Source organism: Dermacentor variabilis, chromosome 1, assembly GCF_050947875.1.
Source record: "Dermacentor variabilis isolate Ectoservices chromosome 1, ASM5094787v1, whole genome shotgun sequence".
Taxonomy (NCBI): Eukaryota; Metazoa; Arthropoda; class Arachnida; order Ixodida; family Ixodidae; genus Dermacentor; species Dermacentor variabilis.
The window spans coordinates 37,732,424-37,742,145 of record NC_134568.1 but is presented as its reverse complement, the minus strand read 5'-3'; positions in this window follow the sequence as shown (position 1 = coordinate 37,742,145).

Genomic DNA, 9,722 nt, shown 5'->3' with positions numbered 1-9,722 from the left:
GTGAAGTGAACTGAATGAAATACTGCATTTTCCAGGGAGATTTTGCAGCAGCAATGTTCCTACGTGACATCCGTCCTTAGGCAACAGAGGCGCCACGAAAATCAGTTCGTAAAAGGCGAAAAAAAAGGGAGCACCAAACTCCTAAGCGACACGTCAGAGAAATGAGTAATTCAGCAAGAATATGCTTAGACCGCGAGGAAGAGACTTCCTGGAAAACTGAAGAGGCTAGCTGAAGCAAGGCAGAGATCTGAGAAACAATCTAAGGGATCAAAAAGGAAGCTGCTCTAAGAAGTAAGGAGAAGCACCAACAAACATGAAGGAAAATACCGGCAGCACAAAGAAAGTGAGAAAAAATGTCCTGTGGAAGAGGAGGGGCTACAGGAAACAGATTCGAAGAGCCATGATATGGAACATAGATTTTATTCTTGTGAGAAATTCAAAAAAGACATTCCCCATCTACCACGCAGGGATGTTCCCCATATTCTACGTAGGCATAGTAGATCATGGAGAACGTCAACAATGTCACTGGTAGCTTCTGAGCAAAAAAAAAAAAAAAAAAGAGAAGAGCTCTCAATTTTACTTTTTTATAAAGGTGCAGGCAAGAATGATATTATGGACTGATATCGTTTGCGAGTTGTGATTCCCCGATGCGAGTACAGCAGTGTTGGACTTCGCAGCCTACAATGTTCGTTATAGTTACTTTTTTTCCGAAGTGACAGTATGAGCCATGCGTCCCAGGCATTGTCCCTTGCTGGACATATCAAAAGCGAAGGCCGTAGACCAATGGCAAAGAGCACTTACGAAAGAAAAGCTTTGTGAATTCGGCCCCAGGTTCGCAAGACAACACAGCATGCCTTGCCTTTCCACGGACCTTACTTTTGCGGTTGCTTATGCTACAGTACTCGGTGTTATAACCAAGCGTTGGTTATTATTCTTAAAGGCAGTGTTGCATAGAGAAACAAAAGAAATGACCGACCATTGCACTGATGCCCCACACCTTCATTCAATGCGCCAGAATTGTCACAACAAAGTAACGTGCCATGTATAGATTCGTTGCCGGTATCGTACTGAATAAAACAAGTCAAAGTTTCACCCAAAAGCCGAAGCATCGATAGCGATATAAAAGTATTAGGCAAATACAAGAAGCAAGGTTGCCAGTTCAATTAGCGGTAAACATATAGCGGAAGACATGCTCGTTAGTGGCAAACAAATAAATTACAGTAAACATTCGCTTGCTAATTCAATTAAAGAGCATGGTGTCATGCACGCACAGGCAAACATGAGCAGATCTCAATCGATGACCGCGAATACTCGCTCTCACAACGCGCTTCATGTAGGTCACCGACATCGGGGAACGAACGCTTCGGGCGGCCTCTCGCTACAACACGTGTCCACTACTTGAAACTACGCGACCTCCAACACCAGGCGCGCGGGACGACAGCACGAAAGGGGAACAGCCACCTTGGCTCCCAAATTTGTGCACCTGCCGCAGATAACCTCCAAGATACGGTTCGTGGCCCGCTTCGCGCTCAGCCGCGGACAGCCATGCGAAGCCACGACTGCCGTAGAGAAAAAGACGTGCGCTCACCGCTGCCCCCTTCCATCACGCGTTTGATCACGCAACCTCCCATATTGGCCCCGCGAAGGACGGCGAGCATCAAGCCGGCTTCATTACATGCACACCCTAGCACGCTCGCCCTCGCACCCAAAGGAAACGGCATTCGGGTCGCGATCTCACCGCACTTGGATTTTATACGGAGCCTCATGTCCCCACCGACGTCGATGGCACTACAACTTCAGAAATTCTCCTGGAGTGTACATATAATCGCTTTTTCAATAAAAAGCTGCTGCTCTTCTCATCAAGTGATACAAGCAGTAGCGCACAAAAATGCATTCAGACAGTGAATACGTCATCGGCAATTTTGAACACATGGCCTTCTTTGACGACTTTGCACGGGTTTGGCGTAAGAGGGATCTGGGTATGTATGTAACCTGCCTGTCACGCAAACGGCCATTTTGCGGCTGTAGAACGTCACAGATAGTTGAAAAAGGCGCCAAATAATAGGCCCCGGTCAGGCGAAAGGCGACAAAGCGTGAAAAAAAAAAAGGAATATCAGTGTAAATTGCGATGACAGCCCAAAAAGACGCAAATACGCGCGCTCAGATCTCGGAGGCGGCAGGTGGCAATATCGGGCCGCAGGAAACAGGTTTCAGTAAGGGGCGTGCATTTGAAACGGCACCATGTGCGCGTAACGTGCCGTGCTGTTAGTGTGCGGACGGGCGTAGACGAAGCAAGATGCACCGACCTGCCAACGCCATCGACGTGGAAGAGGGGAAACGCAAATGTGCCGACGCCGCCTGCGTCCGCCGCACCAAAGAGAGTGCCGGGGCGCTCATGGTCTTCGATGACGTTGACGTCAACGTTTCCATGCCGGCGGAAAATAGGGTCGTTGACAGAGTTTATGAAACAATATTTGAATTTGGACTTGGTGCCTCTACGTGCTCCTACGACACATACTGGGTCGTCTTTGAATAGTGCGTACGTGAGAAGTGTATCCACGAAATGAATACCATATCCGTCAGGCAACTCCATGCGTCGACCCAGTGTCGGATGCGTGAAAGATAAAGTTGACATGCAGATGACTGACGAGTAGAAATGCTGCGAATAAATATGTGCCTATGTATGTGTGGGCGTGTTTGTGTGTTTGTGCGTGTGTTTGTGTGGGTGGGGGGAGGGAAGGTGTACATGAGCGTAAAATAATGCGAATAAAGAACAGGAATAAAGAAAAAATAACGCGATTGAAAAGTTGTCATGAATGACAAAATCAAAGGCTTGGAAAAACGACGGATCTGAAACTGAAGTAAAGGAAAGCAGGAATGGAAAGCACTATCTTTAATGACCGAAAGTCAATATAAGGTATAAATATGCATAAATACAGAAAAATCACATCGTGCACGTCCACCTTGTATTCTTTCGCGTCGACTTTGGTCGATCTTCCTTTATTTCTTCTTTTGCAAAAAAAAAAATCTATTAATGCGGAGTGCCCCGTGATCCTTGTAGATTGAACTGCAGTCACAAACACGGTTCCGTCCAGAGAAAAGGTAAACCTCGCGGCAGTTCCGTTCCTGGAGCACTACAGTAAAAAGTGTCATTGTGTCGCCTTCTGTACAGCGGCTGTCATCTCATTGCTAGCACAAGCTATGGATATATGCACGATCTCTATCTCTCCATATCCCTATATCTACCCCTCTACTATCTCCCCCTTCTACCAGCGCAGCTTCAGGCGTTGACAAACGCCCTGTATGCCTCGCGGTTATCGAAGAGTAATGCTCTGCTTCCTTGCTAAGCATGGTTGCGAGAGTGTATTTCCTTGGAAAACATTGCCACGGAAAATATTGCCGTCGATTATGCCTTTACCATTGCCCATATTGTCTATCTATTAAGCAGCGATAAGTAATGCTTGTCGTGCCCTCAGCTCTCTTTACTACCTCCCGACTTGTGCACTTCATTTACATTTCGCTTTAGTCTATACTCACAAAGATGCTGCAAATAAAATGCGACACGGCCATAAATATGGATAGAAAGACTGAGAGAAAAAAAATTAAATTATGGGGTTTAACGTGCCAAAACCACTTTCTGATTATGAGGCACGCCGTAGTGGAGGACTCCGGAAATTTCGACCACCTGGGGTTCTTTAACGTGCACCTAAATCTAAGTACACGAGTGTTTTGGCATTTCGCCCCCATCGAAATGCGGCCGCCGCGGCCGGGATTCGATCCCGCGACCTCGTACTCAGCAGCCCAACACCATAGCCACTGAGCAACCACGGCGGGTGCTGAGAGAAGGCATGCAAGAAAAGGAAGGGTAGGAATGGCGACGAGCATCTGGATTGCTACCCTTCACAAGTAAGGAAATTGAAATAAGAAAGGTGTATATATATATATATATATATATATATATATATATATATATATATATATATATATATATATATATATATACGCTTTATTTTCCATCACACCCTTTGTCTCTCGCCTCAGGTGCGCCATTGGTAAAGAAAACGCTACAAATATAATGTGGCCCGGTAAACGCAACTGTCATGAAAGGAACCATTTTATTTAGGAACGAAATTATACTGAGAGACTGCTATTTTTACAGGTACACGATGCAAGAGACAAAGAAAGAAATGTCAGGAGCCATTCCACTCTGTGAAGGTAGATGACCAGCGACGCTATTTAGGACGTAGGCGCTTTGCTCCTTGGGAGTCCGGAATATATACGTGGCCTGCCCATTACGGTGACAGAAGAGAAGCGAAATTCAAAATGGAGAACGGCAACTCGTCTTTCTGCTTTTTTATGTACATTCGCGTGGACGATGGCACAGCCGTCCCGAGGAGCCGTACGAAACTAGACACGCGCGACATTTCGGCGGCAGCGCCACCACGGGACAGCGGATGGAAAGGAAACTCGATAGGCAGGAGAGGGTGGTGCGAGCGTTTGACAAATCGTTATTATCTACCTGAGAGTCCTCTGCCTACTGATGACTAATGTACTCAAACTGCATATCCGACGGAAGCCGCCGAGCGAGCTTTGGAAGAAAAGGATGACGAACGCGCGAGCAGTGGGACTAGCGCGTTCACGCGAGATGGGAGTATTTGTTGACGCAGAAGAAAAATGCACGGAACCCTAGCCCCATAAACAGCTTCGCTGTAAGAAACAAAAAACATAAAAGCACTACGCAACATCGCGCAGAGCGGGAAAATTCAAAGGAAAAGAAGAGAGACAAGGCGGACAGGACAGACGGTCGCCCACAAATGTGGTTTTACTAAACGCTTCCTCGCGAGCAGCAGATTCCCACGTGCGCCTAAGACGAGCAGAGAATTTGTCAAGTACAGAAAGTAAGAAAAGCGCTTACAATGATATCAGCGATTATATTTAGGGTTATAAAGAGTGATAAACCATTCTGTAATCATGTAAAGCACAAAGAAGGCGAGCAACATCAAAGTTCCTTTGAACTGTTAAGAAAACGTAGTTCTCTGTCCGTCAACGCCCTCGAAGGCACACTTATGCACTAGTCAGAAAAATGATTGATATGAGCAGCTTCTAAGATTTCTTTTTTTCAAACTGCCCCAATGACTCTGACGAATTACAGAAGTTTTCTCAAATGATAGGCAACAGTCACATTCCTTGGTGTGCACGAGTTAATGTTTACCGCCACGCAAAGCCTACATGGATGTTCTATGTCTGTTATTCGGAGATGGGCTCGTTGAGCCAATTTATACCTTTCTGCAACCTAACGGTACCTTGTATATCCCTCCCGTGGCTCACATTCTTCTTAAACACATTGCTCTTAGTGCGCTCCTTACCCCATAATGTCAGCGCTCACACGCGACACATCTCTACCTATGATGAAATGCTTCATGTCTAGTAGTATGTCATCAAGGAACCGAGCACAGCCCCACTCAATGCAATTTTCCCCATCAACCTCAAGAAAGGTTTGATTACGTAGCGCGTGGGCGCCATACTACAAGAGCTCAAAGCCACCCAGTGCGGCACCAAGCTCTGCAACTACATCAGATACCTTTTTGAGGCTCAGCACTTGCATCCTCACGTTGGTTATGCTATCTGAAACAAATCCTAAACCCTGAAAGGGCGTTCTCAAAAGCTCTGTCGTCTTTCCTACATTATGCAATTTTTCAATAAGCAATATCCGTACAACACGGCAGAACATCTCAGACATCAAATAGGCAACCTATGATCACAATATTCCTATCTGGTGTAAGCTCATTTCTCATAATTACTCGCCGGGCCACATACAAGGCATACTTACAAGGAGTCGTGAACAGCATACAGGAAACCAATCGATAAATAGGTATGCGCTGTGCCGCAGAGATGTCGGACGCCTATAAGGTGACAAGGCAAAGAAGAGACTGGAAGTCGCATGAAAATGAGCAAGAGTTTTATAGTTTCCATTTACCTTTGCGAATACTTCTCCTTGCGCCGGGTTGTGGACGGTTCAGGCTACTTAGCGCCTACCTGTAACGAGTACGCTTCGCTTAGCTCACAGGCTGGTTAGGCCCGCCAACTACCAATGAAAACAATGGCGCGATGTTATTGACCAGTTGGCCTTGCGAGACACCGAAGTTTTTCGCGACACACGCGATATTACCAAAAGAAGTTTGTGTACAAAAGGCTGAACTTAGCCTCATACAGCCCTGGTAGAGCAACATTCCACCTATGTTGGGACAGGCTACGCTTCAAAAATACTCATACCACAAGGTGTCACAACCAGCTTGGCTGTTCGAAGCGATAATTATAACACTTAAATGATGTTTTGGCAAGCTCATTCACGTGTAACATTTGAGCCTCAGAGTAGGAGACAACGCTTGTGTTGCAGGCGACATGAAGGGAACACTATAAGCATGCATGCGTTGGCCCCACTACGCATTACGCGTCTTAAGAAAGTTGACTTAGGCAAGTTGGAAATAAATAACGAAAGTAGGTAAAGACGTGTCTTTACCCACAGTATTGTTTTGATACAGGTTTTCAGTGCAATCTTTCATTTGCCGTGAGCAGATTAGCCCGATAATTCTCAGTAGTTCAGTTCTCGATAGTTCAAATAGAGAAATCGATTATTTCACACCTTTTCGCTACCAAAGCATCGGCACTCTTGAAAAATTTTAAATCTTGCAGAGATAAACAGAATGTGTGAGAAAACGTTATTTCTAATAAGAACCAGTCCCGTTCGGCGAGTTAGTGGGCTGGGGCACCCGCCGAGGTTACGGCCAAGAGTTCTTGTATCCCGGCGGCTTCCTTGGCCCGCTGGACTGCCCACCCTATTGAAAATTTGCCCCTTGCTGGGCATAGTGTAATCCATCACCAGCCATCATGGTGGAGTATGGTGATGGGTGGCATGGTGGGTGACGGGTGGCATGCTGGGCGACGGATGTCATGGTGGTTTATGGGCGACACAGACGACGGCTGGCATGGTGAGTGCTGGGCGAAACGGTGGTAGCTGGGTGGCCCGGTGGGAGCTAGGCGCCACGGCGGGTGATGGGCGGCACGGTTGGGGCTGGGTGGCAGAACGGTGGGTGCTGTGCGGAAGGGGGGGGACGGGTGACATGGTGGTTGCTGGGCGGCACGGTGGGTGCTGGGTGGCACGGTGGGCTTGGGCTGGCATGGTGATTGCTGAGCGGCACGGCGGTAGCTGGGTGGCCTGGTGGGAGCTAGGCGCCACGGCGGGTGATGGGCGGCACGGTTGGGGCTGGGTGGCAGTACGGCGGGTGCTGTGCGGCATGGTGAGGGATGGCTGACACGGTGGTTGCTGGGCGGCACGGTGGGGGACGGGTGGCACGGGGGTTGCTGGGTGTCATGGTGTGTGCTGGGCGGCATGGTGTAGCTGCGTGGCACGTTAAGTGGTCGGCGACAGGATAGGTGCTGGGTGGTACGGTGGGCGACGGGTGATTGGTAGGTGCTGGGTGCCCGGTGGAGCTGGGCGGCATGGTAGGCGCTGGGTGGCTTGTGGGTATGAGGTATGTGGAAAGGTGTAATGCTTCCAGGACTTACTTTTGCAAATGCAGGTGTTTGTTTTAAATCAGGGGTACAATCAGGACTCGACGGGAACCAAAGGTCAGTGGGTCGCCTCGCATTGGGCGCTCTCGGGAAGACTACAAATGAAGCTGTGCAGGGAGATATGGGCTGGACTAGTTTTGAAGTGAGGGAAGCTCACAGTAAAATTGTGTATGAAGATCGGCTGAGGAATATGGAAGAAAGTAAATGGGCTGGGAGAGTGTTCAGGTATCGGTACAGGAAAAACATTGATTCACTGTGGAGGAAAAGAACTAGGAAGCTTACCAGCAAGTATGCGGCCTGTAGGGTGGTTGTCACAGGAACAAACAAATTCAAGCGGATAGTCAGGGAATCTGAAATATTTTCATGGGTGGCGGCAATGGAAAAGAAACCTGCCATGAGTAAATAGTTAAGAGGCAAAAACGAAATCGGGAAAGAAACCATATATGATAACTCAAAGGGAAGCTCTTTACTTTTCGAGGCGTGATCGGGATGCCTTAGAACACGCACCTATAAAGCGAGATATAAGAAGGAAGAAGAAGCATGTGCTTGCTGCGGTAAAGCTCGGGAAACGACGGAGCATGTTTTATTAGAATGTGAAGACGTCTACCCAGCGGTCGATTTAGGCACCACTGGCCTCCTTGAAGCCCTTGGGTTCAGCGGGTGCAGTGGTAAAGCAAACATGTCCGCAATAGGCATTAGTAAGAGGCGATTGGAGGATTGGTGGAAGAAAAGTAGGGAAATGATGAAAGACGGAAACGTACAAAAGCACAGTGCGTAATTGGGGATCAGAAAATTTGGGCGTGGTAAATTTTGGCGTTTTTTTTTCATTGTTTAACCTAGGTAGAACATTAGGCTGTATAATAGCAAGAGCTTGGTGGCGCAACCTACCGCACCGTTGCAAAGGGGACGCTCATAACATCCATCCATTCATCCATCCCTACCGGCACTGCCGCGCCAGCATTTCACTGTTTGCGCGTATTGCACGTGCTGTGCTTGTTTTAATTGCTATGCGACAAAAATGCAGGTGCTGGGCTGCGATAGTGTAAATATTACAATCGTCATTATCCAGAAGAGGCACTTTGAACTGGAGTCTCAACAGTGTGTTGGCCCCGTGTGCAGAAAGAGCCCGTAAACACGCGCCAGAAAGATGGCTCCAAGGCATTCACGCGGCGTCTAGGACACCAAGGCCCGAAAGAAGCGCCACACACAACAGGAGCGCCTTCACTATGCAGCGAAGCGTGCTGCAGACAGCGAACGTATGTAAACAATGTATACGTGCATTTATAATAACTAATTGAAGTACGCAAAGCCTCATAATTCAATTAAAGTTTAATACTTCTGTGATGATGCGCTGCACCGTGTGATGCAATGACAGTGGTCAATTCCCTCTCAGAGATTATGAACAATGGCTCGCAACAACGCCTCAAGCAAACACGTCCCCCTGTGTGTTCTGGGCACTATGCAGACAAACAGCAGTGGTGCATGCAAGGTAACGCTTTACATCAATTCACCACTCTCGTATTGGACTAAATGCTGAAGAAAGTACACATTTGCCACCAACATTACCGTTAATTATTGTCAATCAAAGCAAACGGCGTACAAAGCTTCGCTTACATTGATTCCCATAGTGCATGGGATCCGCCATGTTCTTGTGTTCTACTTTTTAGTCTCCGTATTGCTACTTTGCTATGCTAACCAACATCTTCAATGTAAAAAAAGCCTCAAGAAGCATCTTAAAATATTACAAAGCAATCTTTTACGCTCCCTTATTTCTAAAAAACATTTTTGTAGGAAACAGAATTTGCGGCAGACTGTTGATGCCAGACAAGAGTTACCGGTACATAAAACAATTGAATCCCCAAAACAATTGAATCTTAGCAGAAGAAGAAGGCCAGTTACTGCCACACTATATAGTCGTCCATTCTAATACAGGCTAGCGGCAAGCGCTGGAACTCTGCATGATGCCCAGCACCTTGCTTTATTTTGGCACCGACGACAGGCATAAAAATTTTGGGATGTTTGGCGTAAGACAAGATCAGCTATCCAGGTAACAGCGTACATGCGACTAATGTATGAGGTGCTTTCTTTGTGTAGTAGTTATTTGCTCATTTTATGCTTAAATAAAATTAGACCACTGAAAGTAAGCCGAA